Genomic DNA, 18,020 nt, shown 5'->3' with positions numbered 1-18,020 from the left:
GGCTTGGGAGCTGAGGCCATCTTGTGGGATTGAGCTTTGTCAGAAACATAACAAAAACATAGGAGCAACCATACTGGGTCAGACAAAGGTCCAGCTAGCCCACTATCCTGTCTTCTGACAGTGGCCTATGCCAGCTGCCCCAGAGGGAATGAACAGAACAGGTAATCATAAAGTGATCCATCCCCTGTCACCCATTCCCAGTTTCTGGCACACAGAAGCAAGGGACACCATCCCTGCCCATCCTGACTGATAGCCATTGATGGACCTATCCTCCATGAACTTATCTAGTTCTTTTTTGAACCCTGTTATAGTCTTGGCCTTCACAATATCCTCTAGCAAGGAGTTCCACAGACTGACGTGCGTTATGTGAAAAAATACTTCTTTTTGTTTGTTTTAAACCTGCTGTCTATTAATTTCAGGGAAAAAAACATTGAGCTTTGAAATCCTGGCTCCAGTGAACTCACCGCAAATTTTGCTTGCCTCTGACAAAAAAAAAAAGGGCAAAGATTTCACCAAAAAGTCTCATTTTCCAGGTTGCCAGTCTGCTGTGTTCACAGACTTGATCCAGGGCCCAGTCTTGCAGACCCAACTCACAAAAATAAAGCTCTGCACAAATGAAATCCTGTATTAACATTTACAAGGAAACCAGAGGCTCAGGGGACAAGGTAACTTTTACATTTCTAGCCTCTAGGAAATCTACCATTTTCCTACTTTCCTTTCACCATTTATACAGCTCAATCTGTACTCTTTGAAAAACTATGCAGATTTCTTTTCTGGGTCTTTAAATAGAGAATGGAAGACTAGAAAAGAGGCACTTAAGTATTCCCACGGACATGAAAAAGACAATGCTTTAGTGCTGAACCATCTCCTGCTGATTGTAGCATGGATCAAGGGCCTCTAGTTAGACAGTACTCCGCACAATTCTAAATTTGCACATAAATGTCCCCTTTAAGATGAGAAAGCTGCACTTTCAAAGTGAATAATCATCCGAATGCTCTTCCTCGGAACAGCATGGAGCAGACTCCCATGCTGGCCCGTATTTCTGATTGGACGTTTTTTGGTTTTTTTTTTTAAGATCCATTTTCCATAAAGTTTTATGCATCTTCCTTTACAGTTTAGGAATTTTCCTTTTGATTTCACTTAGGAAAGTCCATTGTTCAGTGTCCTCATTGCAAGCAAATGTAACATCTCTACTGTCCAGGCACTTTACCAGAAAACTCTTCACTTGTTTTTGGAAGCCATGGCAGAAAGAGGCAACAGTAGTTGCTTCCCTACTCTTCTTCTTCCAAACTTGACTCTTTATGCATTATACGTGCAAGGTGTTCTCAGAAGTATATTTATAGATGCTATCAAAGTCGTGCTAATGGGCTGAGTGACATTTTGTCAGTGCTATGGATACCAATGAGCTGATAATATGGATTTAGGCTTGTTTGGACTTTTCAGTTAATTAATGTTTGAGAAGTGGAAACTGCAAATGTCCAGTAGCTTTATTTTACACTATGCACATTCATATTAACTTGGTCATGCTCTGTGGTTCAGATCAGCAAAATATTAAATAGGTAATTATATAACAGAACACAGAGATCCCTTAGGTAAATATCCTTACGTAAGCATGAGCTTTTGTCCTCGGTATCACCTCGTTTCTATGATAATGGTCAGCATATCCTTAAATCTGACAGTTTGTGCTCACTTTCCTACTGTTGTTACTATTAACCAGTTTCAGCCTCTCTGCTGCTTTGGCTCTTGATGATTTTGTCAGTCTTTCTGTTACTTACGCAGAGTGGGACTGATTCTCCCCTCATGTTGCTGGTAGCCAGAAGTAACAGCACTAGAGTTACAGCTGCATAAACCTGGAGCGGGAGGGGAACTGGCCCCAGTGTATTTAAAACAGTCTTGAAGCCCTTAGTCAGGGAAAACGTCTGCTCGTATCAATTAGCTCTTCCTGATTAAGGGACTTCAGCTTTCAATCCATACTGCATAAATAATACAAGGGCTCAAATTCTGCTCACAACCGTGTTCATAACTGAGTTAAATGCCCGTAACTGACAGCAGAATTTGGTTCACAAATATTGTACCATTGACCAAGTGTGTTTAATGCTGAGGACCAAGTCCTTAGCTGTGTAAACTGGAGAAGTGAAGCACGAAGACACACAGAGAAGAATTCAGTGGAGCTACATCACCTGCTCTGAATCTGGCCTTATAGTATTTGATAAAATGATGCAAAAGGCTGAATGTATTAGAGTCCATTAACCCCTTCCTACAGCTTAAAAAAACCCTGAACAGCTGTAAAATCATCTAGCAAGCAAAGCCATATTTTCTATTTGAGAGTTTATTGAACTGCTTAAAAAAGAAATAACACTGATGAAAACGTCTCTGAGTGAAATGCAAGATGATTTAAGGAAATGTGTTTAACTAGTCATGTTCTAGGGATGTTCTGCTTTGCTGAAAGGGGTGCTGTGTCATCTCCATCCCCACTTTACTTCTCTGCTCTTTCCCATCAGTCTTTTCTACCAGCACTTGTCTTCTCCACTGGGCAGCTTTAAATGTAACAAACGCACTCACAACAACTACGAAAACTGAAACGAAAAGGGACGAGGTCAACGTTGTCCACCACTTATACGTGGAATCCAGCGCTCCAGGAACTGGCAAAACAAACAGGGAAAAAGAGCAAAGATGCTAAACCTAGGACGTGGTTCTGGACCAACTCTGCACTGGTTTCCCCTACTCCCCTCCAGCCCCACTGGCTATAATGGCACTACTCAGGATCTAAGTCGGCACAGAATTTAGCCCCACTGATTGGGCCTGAATTTGTAAATTAGTGGCCCAGACTGTAGGATGACGTGAGGCTGCTTTTGGCATAAGAGCAGCGTAGCTGGTCCTACACAGCTCATCTCCATTGTACAAAGTGTGGCCAAGGGTTCCCTACACCTCACCGATCCCAGCTTCTTGGGAATGTTGGCAGTCGTGTAATTTATGCTAGGCTGCTGAGCTAGCACACAAAAGGTACGTCTACAGTGCTCTCAGAGGGGCGAATGCGGCTTATACCTTCACTAGCTTTAAGGTAGCTAGCAAAGCTCAAAATAGCAGGGAAGGTGTGGTAGCACGGACGAGCAACACTAGAACATATCCACAGTTCTCAGTGGGCTTGTCTAGCCTGTGCTACTGCTTCTTTTCAGCCACGCGAGCTAGGTGTAGCTGTACCAGCACTAACAAGTGTGATCCCACCTCCACCTGCACTGTAGAGATGCCCACAGACCAGGATCAAGGGTGCGTAGAGGCTGGTGTGTCTTGTAAAACACATCGGGACTCCTCTCTATACCAACCCAAGACTCTGGCTGGGTGCAGGCAGTTCCTGCAGAGGGAGAGGAATCCTGCTCAGGGCGTGGAGCGGCAGACGAGCTTTGGAAAGCTGCACCTCAGGCACCCCTCTGACATGTCACTGCACGGGGAGAGCTGTTAAAAACACTGAATCGTATGCAGGGCGCACTCTCACCTGGGGCTCCCTTGCAGATCCACGAAGCCCGTTCAGAGCAGGCAAAGGAAATTAAGGTTCCAGATACAGGTTCAATCTGCACACACAAATCTTGAACTGCTCTGAAACCCCTGCAAAGCAAAACAAAGCAATGGAACTCACTTTTACACGAGTCTGCATTTCCAACTCATGAGCAAAAGTCACTGCAAACACACATCTCATCTGTATTCCCCATGGCGCTCCTCGGGGAGGGTGGAGGAAAAGGGTAAGAGATAAAGGAGGTAGAGTTGGTTGGGTGTTGGGAAGAGGTTCGGGGGGGAAAATGGGTGGAGTGTGTTTCCACTGTCACTTTTTAACTCATGGACTAGGCCTAGAGCACTTTTAATAGGCACAATTAGAAAGAAATCTAAATCAATGACCACCCTTAGTTAGTTAATTAAAAACATTAGCTGTCATGGCCTTGATTATGCCCGCAGGTTCACACTTGTATCAGCTTCATATATCTTTCAAACTTTTACTTTCTGTGCTTGCACAGGAAGGTGCAGAAAATGATTTTTCCAAATCCTTCTGAGAATCAGAGTCCCCCAAGATTTCAGGGTACAAAGGTCATGTGTGAAAAACAAGACAGCTGTATTAAATCCCCATCATTCTCCACTGACTGCTCTTAGAATAGCTACCACCATCACCTTATATAAAAAGACAGGTCAGCTCCTCAGTTGGAATAAGTTGACATAGCTCCATATGGCCCTATAACTGTCTGAAATGCTTGAACAGAGACTCTAAGATCAGTTTCACTCATGTGTTACCATACTGTCCTTTCCCAGCCGAATACTGTCACCATCTCAAGACAAATGCATCCAGAGTGGTGTCAATATGAAGGATTTCCTTTTCCAAAAGCAGCTGGCACCTTAGACCATAGCTGCGACTTCCACAGAACTTTCAGTCCACTCTGATCAAAATATTCGACAATGCCTTTTGGAAAAGACACAATAAATCCAGGTGCGCTTAGTCAGGTCAAAAGGCAATTCGTAATCTCACCTCCTCATGGGAGATCATTCTGCAGCCATGTGTTCCTGATGGGATCCTTTCTAAGGTATTTGCTCAACCCACAGCAATAAAACCAAACAATGCAGTTGCAGTTTGACACATTGCTTAGTATCTCGCAGACCCAGCAGCCACGAAACTAATACCCTGGACCACAAAATTACTGATTTAGAGAGGTATCTATTCATGCCAGCAGCACTGAAGGGCAGAGTACACAGCCTGAGTTTTGGGACAATCTGCATTAGGACTGCAGGACTGAGCCCTCAAAGAGCAGACATCTATTTCTCTGTATAGGGTGAATATATTTAAATAACTGAAATATGGCCAAGACAAGCTCCCCCATGATCTTATCACCCTTAAATAAAGGAAAGGTGAACAGAATGAGAAAGGGGAACTGCTTATTTTTACCAACGAGGGGCTGCTCTATCTCCATCAGGCATGATCCAGGAGTTTGACTGGAGTTTATAGCTCAGGCTGCCAAGCCAGCTTTTTCTAGCGATGACTTTAGCTATCCATCTCTGCAAAGAATTAGCAGAAGCAGTGTTGGGACATAAACTGTGGCTAAAATACATTAATAAATGCAATCGGTAACCATCAAGCACAGCCTCATTTCTTTGGATGATCGGTATATATGTGGACATATTTCCAGCTGAGGATTTGGCCCATTACTTTTGGATTCTCTTTTTAACTGGTATTGAGAACTAGCTTAATATATTAAGGGCCCAATTCTGTTCCTATTGAAATCAAGTAGTTTTGCTATTGGTTTTAAATGGGAGTAGGTTTAACTTTGTGTAACAGTTCACCAGTGACCAAAGCAAACATTAGTTACAAGTACATAATGAAGTATTAAACCTGGTATCTATTGTTAAAAGGGTGCTGTCAAGCAGTTGAGGGCCAATTTTGATTTACTTTATAATGGCTCTAGTTGGGTATGAATGTTCTCCAGATCCCAGCACAATCTAACTTCTCTGTCTATACTGCCCATCCCCATAGTATCATCTAACCACTACCAGATGACTGGTGAGGTTTCTAGAGAACTTCATGGTGTCTTCTGCTCTCCCTGACTTGGTTCTATCTCCAGGGATGAACTTTTGCAAATATCCACCATTCAATTGTTGAGAAATTGAAGACAAATTAAAAAATAACCACTTCTGATGTAGGACCTACATAGCTAAATCTTGAGATCCTTGTTTAGTTTTTATTCAGTCCCTACTCAGGCAAAACTCCCACTGGCATCAAGTGGGACTTTACCTGAATAAGGACCTCTAGCTTTAGCTCAGTATTATTATTATTTATATTATGTTAGCATGTAGGAGACCGTCATGAAGTAAAACTCCATTGTGCTTAGGCACTGTCCAAACAGAACAAGAAGATGGTCTCTGCCCCAGAAAGCTTACAATTTAAGTACAGTTTGTGTTCTGTTACTTCATATCCAGCCAGTTGGCTGATGGATTACAAGATAACTACAAACCCCATCTCCAGAAATCCTGGCATCACCGAACTATGGATGGGGGTGCTCCCTTAAGTGAAAAAGAAATGGAAGCTGATGTTGGCACACAAATAAATGAGTGAAAGAATGAGGATCATGTCAGCATGTGATCCATAAAATACATAAAAACAATGATTAGTTTTTCCTTTAAGAAGATAAAAGGGATCCAATAAGCTGAGAATATTATTTCAACATTTCAGACACAATGGAATGCAAAACAATACAAATTTAAAGACTAGCAAAAACCTCAACAGCACTGTAGCTCACGAAAGCTCATGCTCAAATAAATTGGTTAGTCTCTAAGGTGCCACAAGTCCTCCTTTTCTTTTTGCGAATACAGACTAACACGGCTGTTACTCTGAAACCTATTAACAATCTGACATTCATATGACTGACCTGTTCTTCAGTGCTGTTTAATTTGATCAGTTGTGCCCCTTGGAACCGACTGCACATGAACTCTGCTTCGCTCTTATTCAGCACCCCATAGGGAGGAACGTAGTAACAATTTCCATTCCAGTACTTCCAAGAGGCAAAACAGAACTTGCTTGTAAGGCCTTTTTGAAACATACAGACACACAAATTAAAGGTGCAACAAACACTATGCCCTATTAGGCAGGCAAAGATATTATATAGTTGTTTGCAACTTAAAGACATATTGCCCATGATTTCCTATATAACTGTAGGATGTTATGTGCATGTACTATACCATAATACAGGGCAAAGTCTATTTTGGTAGCCCATTAGTTGTGGTTTGCTTCAGTCATTCTGGTGTTTTATTAGCAGGCCACTAAAAGGTGCCCTTTTGTATCTTGTTAGATAGTAGTTGACTCTTTAAAAATACTTAAAACAATTGCTGATTTTTCCTCGGCTGCAGTACTTACGGTATTCACAGAGTTCTAATTTTTTCCTTTCTTGACATGTCACTGTACCATCACACAGCCCTGTGAGTCTATTACACACGGTATGATTGAGACAGGTGGGGCATTTCTTTTGACAATAGGCACCATAATGTCCTTTGCTGCAAGCTGAAAGTAATTTTAAAAAAAAAAAACCCACACCTCTAAATTTAGCTTCCATTTTTGGCATCTCTTGAAAATTTGAATTGTTTTTTTGAAAAGAAAAACAAAGACAAAATGCCAGGTTACCTTGAAATATAATATAGTAAACTTGCTTGATATATTAAACTTTAAACTTATACTGTCAACATGCTTTATAGGAATTATTTTATTTTTTTCCATTTCAGTTTCAAACTTCCAAGGAACACAGAAAAATAAACGAACAACTAAAAAGTAATCAATCAGCAATGCCTTCGTTTCCTTTTCTATGCACAAATTTACAAAGCTACAGCATTATCCTTTTCTTAATATATAGCACAAACAAGACGACAATTACCACTCCTCAGGTACACAGCATCCTGTCTGTTTTTGCTGAAGATCAGTTCTTTACCAGTGACTGGTATGTAACGCTTTCCCCAGTAGGTGACTCCAGTGCAATCTGCTTTTAAAATACAGGCTGACAGAGCGAACTCCAAGGATGAATATGTATCTCTCCCTGAAGGCTTAGTGAGCAGCCTTCCGGAGTATTTCCAAAACATGCTGTCACCTGAAAGATTTTTAGAAAAGCATCCATAAACTTTCTCTTTGCATTTTACAGAGCCAATCCCTGTACTACACTTTCCTTCACTGTGCAAGATGGGGGCGCTGAGGAACAGCAAGCAATGGCTCTCACATTTTCTGCACACGGAAAGTGCAGCCCTTCATGTCAATGCACATCAGACAGGACCTTTGCTTTAAATACTTCATCTAAAAAACTGACACTCAGTAAACCAAGGGTAGTCAATAGCAGGACAGTGAGCCAAATCTGGACTACCATACGCTTTTGAACAGACCCCAAAATCTTTTGATTTACTTCTCATTATTATTGTTTATTTTTTTTCTCTGGAGTCTGGACCTTGACTATACCCTGACCAAGAAATTTGGACCTTGACAAGAAATAATTGACTACCCCTGCAGTAAACCCATGGATCTCCATTTACCTACCTGAGAAGGATGAAGGGCTGAGCCAAGCTTGCTGGGATTCAAACTTGTGCTTCCTAGGAGTCTAGGGGTTTCAAACCTGAGACTTAGAGTACTATTTGACACCAATTCCTGCTCTCATTTCTCTGTTCTTTTGTAACAAATATCTTAATGGCAATATAAATATATGGAAAAGAATGAGAGTGACACACTGGGTGACCTGACGGGTCAGCTGAAAATCCGGGAACCAAGAACACACACACTGCTGGTCTGTGTTATTTCCATATATGTATCCAGCTTTCACACCAATGAACAGTCAATTCATAAAAAATCTCAGCCCCTCAGAGCTTATGTCCACATAGGAACCAGGATAATATTCCACCAATAATAACCTGAGAAACAGTCACACTTGCAATAAAATAAATGATTACCCCAAGATGGCATCACAATTTCACATGCACACAGTGCTGTAGGTTGTGTGACAGTGTTTAACAATGTGATCAACACAAACTCAAGCAGGTCTGCCATTCTATCTAGCAGTGTTAACATATGCACCTCGAAGAAAGGAAGACAGGGCACATGTAACAATACAATTCAAATAAGTGCAATTCATTTTCTAGGACTATACAAAAATCCCCTGAACAATTTTTTTTAATAAGCTATTCTGCAATTTCATTTTGCCATTTCCATACCCCCATTCCCACCCTCACATTTCTTGTGTTCACAAAACCAAAAATTTAGCTGCAAAAACCAAACTGGTTTGCATGTTTTTGAAATAGAAACAATGTTGCTCAAAAATGGGCACAAATTTTGAACATTTCAAATTACATGATCAATGTCACATGCTCCTCCATCAGCTCAGAGACCTGCTGAACTACAGCAGCTGACAATGGTCTTCCTGAGCAGTGCAAAGCACAACACTCTGAAATGTGTTTTATAATTAGATGCAGCTTGTTTGCTGGATCACAGGCAATCACTGCAAACCGTTTTTCAAAGCCAGCCACACCTGTTGACTTTTTACACTTCTACCTTGGGGAAAAAAAAAAAAAAACACAGGTTCTTTGGCATCATTCCCTTTAACAATCGAAAATCCAGACTGAAGTGACCTTGTCTGTCTAGTTCATGTTCATAAGATTGGATGCATTAAATTCTCCTAGACTGCTGTCATGTTTCTCCTTTTGGTAAATAAATCAAATGTGAGACTATTAAATTTAATACAAATGGATACTATTAGCCTCGTTTGCTCCAGGCTCAGCATTCTCATTTAAATGTGGCAAGATCTGTAAAATAAAGTCAGTCGGGGACTGACTTAAACAAGTCTGACATTTCCTTGAATTCAACACTTCGAGTTCAGAAGCTTTTCTGTAAGAAATGGCCCTAAAATATAATTACCAGAGCATGATCTTTGCTTTTCTGTTTTGTGTGTGCGGATAATAAGAGCTGCAAATCAGACGCTGCTTGACAATTCTGAATAGTCACTTAGTACTAGGCTTAGTACTAGGCTTTGGTACCAACTTAGTGCTAGATTGTGACTAGAACTTGTCGACATTTTTTTGGCGAATCAGAAATTCAGCAAAGAAAGTGCATTTTTCAAGACCCTGAAACAAGTTGCACATTTAAGTTGAATTTTATGAATAGTTTCGACAAAAAAAATTGGCAGAAAAAAAAGTCACATCTCTTAAACCCAGGTGAGCCCGGCATTGTGTCCAATGATTTTTCCCACAACTGGGATGGGAAATGTGAAGAAAAATGCAGAAATTGGTTAGAAGAAAACTTTATTTCTACTGCTAATCTAAGAAACTAAAACTGAAGGGAAATTAAAAAAAAACTTTTTGTAAAAAATAACTGGCTAAGTAGAGTCTAATCAAACTGTCTCCGCTAAAACTACGACGTAAACGATTTTCTTTTCGAGAGCTGTTCGAAGAGGCAGCACGGCCACTGAGCTGTGGCTACAGCCGAGGACGTAGAGATGGAATGGAGGGGTCAGGTCGTGCACGCTACAAGAGGCACCAACGACACCGCGAGACAGCTGCTGCGCACGCCCCGACCAAGTACTGCTACCTAAAATCTCCGATCTCCGGCACAGGGACGCACCGACACCTAACATGGAGCACTCACAGGGACACTACTCGAAGAAGAAACCACACTTAATATCAGTCCAAAATTACCTAAATTTGATTTCAGTTCAGCCACCAAACCAATGTTATCAATTATTTTCTCAACTCTAATTGTGACTAGACCCACACAGTCACGTGGAAGAGTAAGGATATCCACCACTACTGTTTAGTGATTCGAGTTAAGGCTACCCAGGTCTTAGCTTTCAGTGCTCTGGGGAGCTGTCTGATTGCACGGGGGAGGAGGGAGTTAGGTGCACCCTGAAAAGGACTGTAGTACATTTCTCCTCCTCCACTGGCACGGACAGGGAGCCCTGGAAAGAACTCCTTCTCTGCAGAACGCTGCTTCCCTGGGAGCTTCTGGTGGCAGTGCAGCTATGCATCAGTACTGAGCATAAAACGTGCAATCTGGCCCTTCTCGAGAAGGCTGTTCATACTGAGTCACCAACTCCATGTCCTCGACTTTTGGTTTTGTTGCTGTGAAGAGATTTCCCATTTTCAGAACTGACCCAGGATGACACCGCTTAGCTTTTAAGGGCTGTGCAGTTCACAGCACTAGCTATCTATGGCCGCAGGCACGTTTTATACACGGTAGCTAAACTCATCAATTTCACTTTTGACCCAATTCTGTCACCCTTACTGACAGTGCCAAGTACCCACTCTGTGAGCAGATCAACCTTTGTAAATGGCAGAATCAGGCCCTATATATTTGCCATACACAGATGTGAACCTACAGTATATATGGTATAGTCGGTTCAGCCAGAGCTTTTTGTCCTGGAAGAGTAAGATGAACACCTCCCAAATGGTTATCCCACCGAATTCTCTCTTACCTTCCCTTCTTTCACAAACCCAGAAAGCCAGAGAAGAACAGTTAATTTGGTTCAAGCTCCCATTCGCATTCAGCTGATCACAACTGTCTGGAGCAGTACTCTTGGTGGGGCTTAGCCTGAACAATCAAAAGCACACAGTACTGGATGTTAAACATCACATCAGATGAGAGAGCCAGGGTTTTGGCTCTAAGAAAAATAAATGATTTCAGAAACACTGTAGTTATACTAAACCTCATGAAAAGACTCATAACAAATCCATGCAAGACAAATTTTCAGTCTGTCATTTGAGCACTCAAAGCAGCAAGTAGGGCCCAAATGTCCGTTTTAGGCACTCATACAGGATTTAGGGTCCTGCCTTAGCAATGTGTATCCTCTATAGGCCTTTTTAGCCTTCCATTTCTCTCTCCTGAGTGATACTCACGCAATGTTTTTTCTTATTATTTCAGTTTCCAAGATATCTTACTTACTTCCCAATGACTCCAAGTACATTTCCCCCAGGATGTTCCTATACCCCTTATTCTTTTCACTCCGTCATACTAGACCCACTTTTGCAGCTCCCTCTAGCTTAGCCCTTAGCCTCCAAACCACTCTCTAGATACCAAACTCCATATACATTTTGGGATCCAGAAAGCAGAGCCTTAACCAAGACACAAAGCCAATATGAAAGCTGTGATGGCTATGGACTCCTCATACAAATAAGCAGGCCCAAGATCAAGGCAAATAAGCAGACCCAAGATCAAGGCTAGAGGCAGTTCCCATGTTGTGAAGCTGATTTCCAGTGGAGGTGGCTATCAGTGGTAGACAATGATCCATGTCACAAAAATACATCCTTGCAACCAGCCATTCCTGGTAGCCTCAGTGGAGAGAAAGAAGAGACACTGTGGGCCAAGTTGTCTGGAGCTGTCCTGCCCCAGAGGGAGCTCCCCATATTTCAGGTGGAGAGATGGAGCAGCATGCTCCAGGAGGCGGTGCAGGAAGGAGAAAGGGGGCAAGAATATGGTCCCCAATGAAGCCATGGTCCCTAAGCACAGGGATGGCAATTGTAATTGGCCCCCGTGTGGAAGGAAGGCTCCTGGCCCTGAATTATCATGGAAACTACATTATCTCTTACATCTAAAGGTGGTCTCTCCATGGTCCCCGCTGCTGCCGCTGCTGGTCCTATTCTGTGGATGAAGGGAGGAACTGTGCTCATAAGGGACATGTGCAGAAAACCACTTCACAAAGAAGCCAGTAGAAATTTCTGGACAGAGGCCGATTTCCAAAGGCACAAATGGCTTTTAGGCAGCCAACTCCCACTGAAAGTCATTGGTGGTCAGGAGCCTAAATGGCATATGTGTCTTTGCAAACCTCCCTGCAATCCCCAGCTGGTGTAAACTGGCACAGTTTCATTTAAGTCAATGGAGTTACAATTTACATCAGCTGAGGATCTGACCCTTGGGGTGAAAAGTGTTTTAAAAACCCCATTAGATGCGTAGTCTGTTTAAACCCCATTTTTATGAAATCAGCAAGGTCGCCTTACGTAACATGTTGATTCTTCCTGCTTGATTTCTCTGCATCGCTTTGTGAGGCACCCAACGAGAAAATCCAAACAGGTTTCTGTAACACAGAGGTTACCCAGGCCTGCAAGTTAGAAGCACACTTATGTTAGAGAACTAAGGTATATAAAGAAGGACATGCCCATTAACAGGTAAATGGCAGAGGTTTATTTGATGGATCTTAGGGCAGGATTTCCAGTCGTAAACATTTGTCCTGGTACTAGTATTGGTATCCAATTATGCAAACCATCCGAACAGCTTCTGACTTTTGAGAGGGGTTCAAAATCAAAAGTCAAATCGAGATCTGAATTTGGCAAACAGCTCTTATCTGTGCAATACACAGAACACTCCTGTAGCAAAAGACTTTGCAGAAAAGATGTGAGTACCACAAAGAGATAAGACAGCAATGACATCACCACTTTAGTACAATTTATGACAGCAGCTGGTTAAAAGATTTTTTTAGGCAAACTGAGAAGGGTGTACACAAGTCATTCACTAATCTTTTTGTACGGAAGCCGTTTCACACCACGCTTGGTTTATGATGTGCTTTTTGCATGTGCTGCACAATAATGTGTTTTATAGCTGAGAAGCATGACCCTGGCAATTAGACCAAGGATGTAGAATGTTGGGAACGGACGATTCAGGAGTTTGCTGTCTGAAACACAAAGAGCCTGGATAAAAGAGTTACGAGAGTCCAAGGGTGGAAGAGTGAGTGATACTTGTGAGGAGATTTTACTCTTACAACATACAACAGAAACGTTTTCTAGGTGTATTCCAGTACTGTGCTGCAGCAGCACCATAAAAAGAGCCACTGTCAGCATAGTCCAGCACCCTCTTTTATACAGTGATTAGCTGATGTGCTCATGCTGTGATGGTCAGAGACAGGGGAGTGCAGGACACTGGGATGGTAAGAGTCAGATTTTTTATTAGCTTGCCCCATAAGGCTATGCAACTGGGCTGGATATACACACCTGACCCGACGCTTGAACTTGTAGCATTGGGTCTCAAACAGAGTGTGTGTATTGACTGGTTTCTGTGTGTTACACTGTTGTAAGTCAGGAGTAACTGTAATGATGTGCATGGTGTAAAACTATTTAAGTGAGACCTGGCTCAGTGTCTTTTCACCAGTAGACGCAGTGTTAAAAAGCCATTTGCTGCTGTATGGCTCCACCATAACAGACTGGTATGTGCAGTCAAGCCAAACTCTAAAGCCCAGTCACTACTTATATTCCAGCCAGGCACCGGGCAGCACACAAGGTGTAACAGGGAGGAATCATCCTTTCAGGCATGCTAAGTGTTGTCGCTGTGTTTTGTAGAACTGTTTTGGAGTTAAAATGGAGAAACCTCACTTTTCACAGATATGTTCAAAAGAACATCAATGTTTGAATCGCCCTTAGCGAAGTTGGAATTTGTCTTATGTTTCAATGCACAAAGCCCTTTTCTGACAAACAGTAATATTTTGCTCCAGCAGAGAACCCAACACGAAACTGTGACAATATTTTCACAAGTTCACACACCCCGATCATCAATAAAGACTGATTCACTGAAGCTCGACTTGCAGAATACAGCTCAGTTGGCAGCTCTGGCTCTAATGGAGCTAGAGTAAATTACATCAGCTGTGCTAACAGCTATGGAAGCCTGGCTATCCCTGTAAACCAGGCATCGATAACTTTGAAGACAGATAGGGAGCAGCTCTCTGAAGGTGCAAGGTGACATTTGTCCATCAATAACCACCTTTTCAACAATGCATAAACTGAAACACTTTACCTTTTCTTCTGCGCTATCCAGCAATAGTAGGTCAGTGCCATTATAGGCAGTGCAGTAATTCTTAGCTTCCAGCCAGGTCAAACTATTAGTCTCTTCCATATAATAACAGCTGCCATTCCAGTACCACCATCCAGGATCCTCTGGGCATTTCATATTGATCACTCCTGAGGAACAAACAGAGATATTTTAAACAACCGGAACACTCATAAAATCTCACTTTTGGAAACAGTAGCCCAGAGCTTTGTTAAAGAAGTGCCATTATTCAACACAGTGAAACCTGGCTTTAGTGACCATTACTGAATCCAATGAAATTAACTGCTTCTTCGTATAAAAGCTTAAATGTTCTCACTACATGCCTATTCCCAAACTCACAAAGTTTAATGCAAGTCTTTCCATTGGCTTCAAATGGACTTTGGTTTAGGCAGTGTATTTGGGAATGCTGTGGGGTGATCTCTCAAGACTGGAAGTTGCCTATAATGTGACTATCCCTTTGACAAACATCAATTCACTGAAACCAGTACAGCTTTCAGTGAACCAATATTTTCACATTACAGTAAAAGCTTTGTTGGGACAATGGGAGGTGCTGGTTAGTCAAAAATTCTGGTTAGCTAAGAGTTATACTTACCAATGGATTACCAATTTTCAAAAGAATTAGAATACAATAAAATGAATAAACATTCCTATTCTCGCCCTTTTCAAAACATGTACAAATATCTATTTTCTGTTTTAATGTCAACACAACTCTCTTATGCTTCTCTCCTTTGCTTTTCACCGTATTTTGGATGCCATAACGGTAGGATGGCATTGATATTTTACGATAAACACAGGACAATACACTGAGTAATAAACCAATGGATCACAGTGGCGGATACAAACAGAAAGAACAGCATTCGGCTCTTCTAGGCTAACTTGAGCGTAGTCTGACTACTCTCGGAAATACTTGGGTTCCGAATAGCTTCAGCATCGATTCCAGGTAGCTTCGGCATCGGTCCCAGTTACTAGATTGAAGATTTGTATTGGTTTCTAGAGCTTTCCGGTTGGTAAAGTGCCGAGTAACATAGCTTTTACTGTTGTCAAGGTTCCTCCCCCACTCTGAACTCTAGGGTACAGATGTGGGGACCTGCATGAAAAAACCTCCTAAGCTTATCTTTACCAGCTTAGGTCAAAACTTCCCCAAGGTACAAAATATTCCCCCCGTTGTCCTTGGACTGGCCGCTACCACCACCAAACTAATACTGGTTACTGGGGAAGAGCTGTTTGGACGCGTCTTTCCCCCCAAAATACTTCCCAAAACCCTGCACCCCACTTCCTGGACAAGGTTTGGTAAAACGCCTCACCAATTTGCCTAGGTGACTACAGACCCAGACCCTTGGATCTTAAGAACAATGAACAATCCTCCCAACACTTGCACCCCCCCTTTCCTGGGAAATGTTGGATAAAAAGCCTCACCAATTTGCATAGGTGACCACAGACCCAAACCTTTGGATCTGAGAACAATGAAAAAGCATTCAGTTTTTACAAGAAGACTTTTAATAAAAAATAGAAGTAAATAGAAATAAAGAAATCCCCCCTGTAAAATCAGGATGGTAGATATCTTACAGGGTAATTAGATTCAAAAACATAGAGAACCCCTCTAGGCAAAACCTTAAGTTACAAAAAAGATACACAGACAGAAATAGTTATTCTATTCAGCACAATTCTTTTCTCAGCCATTTAAAGAAATCATAATCTAACACATACCTAGCTAGATTACTTACTAAAAGTTCTAAGACTCCATTCCTGGTCTATCCCCGGCAAAGACCCAGCATACAGACAGACCCAGACCCTTTGTTTCTCTCCCTCCTCCCAGCTTTTGAAAGTATCTTGTCTCCTCATTGGTCATTTTGGTCAGGTGCCAGCGAGGTTACCTTTAGCTTCTTAACCCTTTACAGGTGAGAGGAGCTTTCCCCTGGCCAGGAGGGATTTCAAAAGGGTTTACCCTTCCCTTTATATTTATGACAACTGTATATTGCTATGTATTACAAAAGTACAGTACAAAAAGAGAAGGAATTGGTACCATCTAGTGGTTAGAGCTATGGTCTGGATGCTATTCCTGGCTTTACCTCTGCTCCTTTTGAGACACCAACCTTGTCTCTCTCTTAACCTCTGCATGCTTCTGTTCCCGTTGTGCAACATGAGGATATTAATACTCATCTCATAGACATGGTTAGAGTTAATTGATGAACATAAAGTGTTTTCAGACCCTCTGATGAGAGGCTGCACAGAAGTACAAAGGATTACTATTCAGAACACACTGAAGCCAAGGACACAAGTTGAAATGTCACATGACATTCAATTGCTGTGTTGTTTATATACCATTCACATGGGTTGGAAGCTGCCAGCCAGAGCAAGTCTTGGTGCACAGTGAGGCATGAAACCCAGGAATGAAAGAAGGTTTTAGACACATTTTCTCCTGGGTTTGTCTGCTTCTTTCTCTAACAGAAACTGCAAAATTACTCAAAGGCCGGCACAATGATTAATAGTCTTAGGGAATCACAAATATTATGGGGATAGCTGAGCAGACTACATTTAATAGCATACATGGCCAACATGCTGATAACCAAAACAATAGTGAAGCCAAGGAATTTTCTGCTATGTCTTCTGATGGGAGTGTGAGTAAAATCAATAAGCTCTGTGCCAGCTTTGCCAGCTGCTTTCCTTTCTCCACTGTGATGGGTTGTGTATCACGTACCTTTTTGGCATTGCTGTGCCACATATTCCTGAGAACACTGTAAATTCTCTGCACATTCTCCAGTGAAGGGGCTGCAGTTTTCAATTCTACTGCAAGTGCAACTGCCCAGGCATTCAGGACCATAGTGCCCTGGGGCACAAGCTGCAAAAATAGACAGTGAAAAGAGACTTAGAAATTACTATGGAGACAAGAATCTAAATCAAACCAATTAGTGCCTCAACCATGAAAATGTGCACAGACTTTATTTACTTGGAAAGGATACAAATTATCATTGAAACCATGGCATAGTACACAAGGGAATCCAGTGTAAAAGTCCTACAGCTCACTGTAATAATAAGCAGAAGAGACAGGATACGGAGGCCAGGGGTACCTCACTCAATATGTACCTAGAATAGTTCTTTCCAGGCTATTTATTTCATATCTCAGGGTATGCAATTCCCTATCTAATGAGGTAACACTAAACCCGATTTCTGGCTAGTAAAACATAGGTACAGCAGTAGATTAAAGGACACTGTCAAGGCTAGAAAATCTTGCTATTATAGACGTATGTGATCATGTATATGCATGTGTACGCCACCCCAATGAGCCCTCTCCACTCCATGCACCTGTTTCATTTTGGCGGGCAGAGAAAGGTCCAGGAATCCTGCCCTCTGCCAGCACAAGCAATGCTGCTGTGCTCATAAGAGCTGCAAAACTCACTTCATTTACTTGGCTTTCCAAATGGCTATAAACGATCACCAAGTACCACAGAATTATTTAGGCGTAATGAGAACTTTACATTCCAGGGCATTCTTAATTATGTTTGATTTTACAGCAGTGACATGTATTAATGCTGTTGTAATTGTCTAGTGTAGCGGTTCTCAAACTGTGGGTCGGGACCCCAAAGTCGATTGCAACCCCATTTTAATGGGGTGACAAAGGCTGGCATTAGACTTGCTGGGGCCCGGGGCCAAAGCCCAAGCCCAAGCGCCCAGAGCCAAAGCTGAAGCCCGAGCCCCACCACCCAGGGCTGAAGCTGAAGCC

General features: G+C 42.1%; 1 protein-coding gene and 1 long non-coding RNA gene across 11 annotated transcripts in view; both read right to left on the bottom strand.

The window, feature by feature from the left end:
- STK32A (serine/threonine kinase 32A) overlaps positions 1-11,074 on the bottom strand; it is a 109,123-nt gene extending 98,049 nt beyond the window's left edge. For 5 of the 8 annotated variants that reach the window (XM_078854015.1, XM_078854013.1, XM_078854022.1 and 2 more), the window contains exons 1-4: positions 10,965-11,074; positions 7,398-7,607; positions 6,402-6,559; positions 3,494-3,603 (exon numbers count right to left, since the gene is read on the bottom strand). The gene's annotated coding sequence lies outside the window, so the exon portion shown is untranslated. Of the gene's footprint in view, positions 1-464; positions 783-3,493; positions 3,604-4,924; positions 5,035-6,401; positions 6,560-7,397; positions 7,608-10,964 lie in introns of those variants that run through there. The other 3 variants (XM_078854016.1, XM_078854018.1, XM_078854019.1) reach the window with 3 other exon arrangements.
- Positions 11,075-12,488: 1,414 nt separating this feature from the next.
- LOC144930814 (uncharacterized) lies at positions 12,489-17,052 on the bottom strand. Of its 3 annotated transcripts, none has more exons than XR_013636222.1 (3): positions 16,998-17,052; positions 14,267-14,430; positions 12,489-12,584 (listed from the first exon to the last, which is right to left on the bottom strand). It is a non-coding gene; the product is annotated as an uncharacterized LOC144930814 (long non-coding RNA). The 3 variants fall into 3 exon arrangements; XR_013636220.1 differs by lacking the exon at positions 16,998-17,052 and adding an exon at positions 16,393-16,474; XR_013636221.1 differs by lacking the exon at positions 16,998-17,052 and adding an exon at positions 16,369-16,430.
- Positions 17,053-18,020: the final 968 nt, after the last annotated feature.

The sequence above is a fragment of the Lepidochelys kempii genome, chromosome 8 (genome assembly GCF_965140285.1).
Source record: "Lepidochelys kempii isolate rLepKem1 chromosome 8, rLepKem1.hap1, whole genome shotgun sequence".
Taxonomy (NCBI): Eukaryota; Metazoa; Chordata; order Testudines; family Cheloniidae; genus Lepidochelys; species Lepidochelys kempii.
This window is presented reverse-complemented; position numbering and strand designations above follow the sequence as displayed.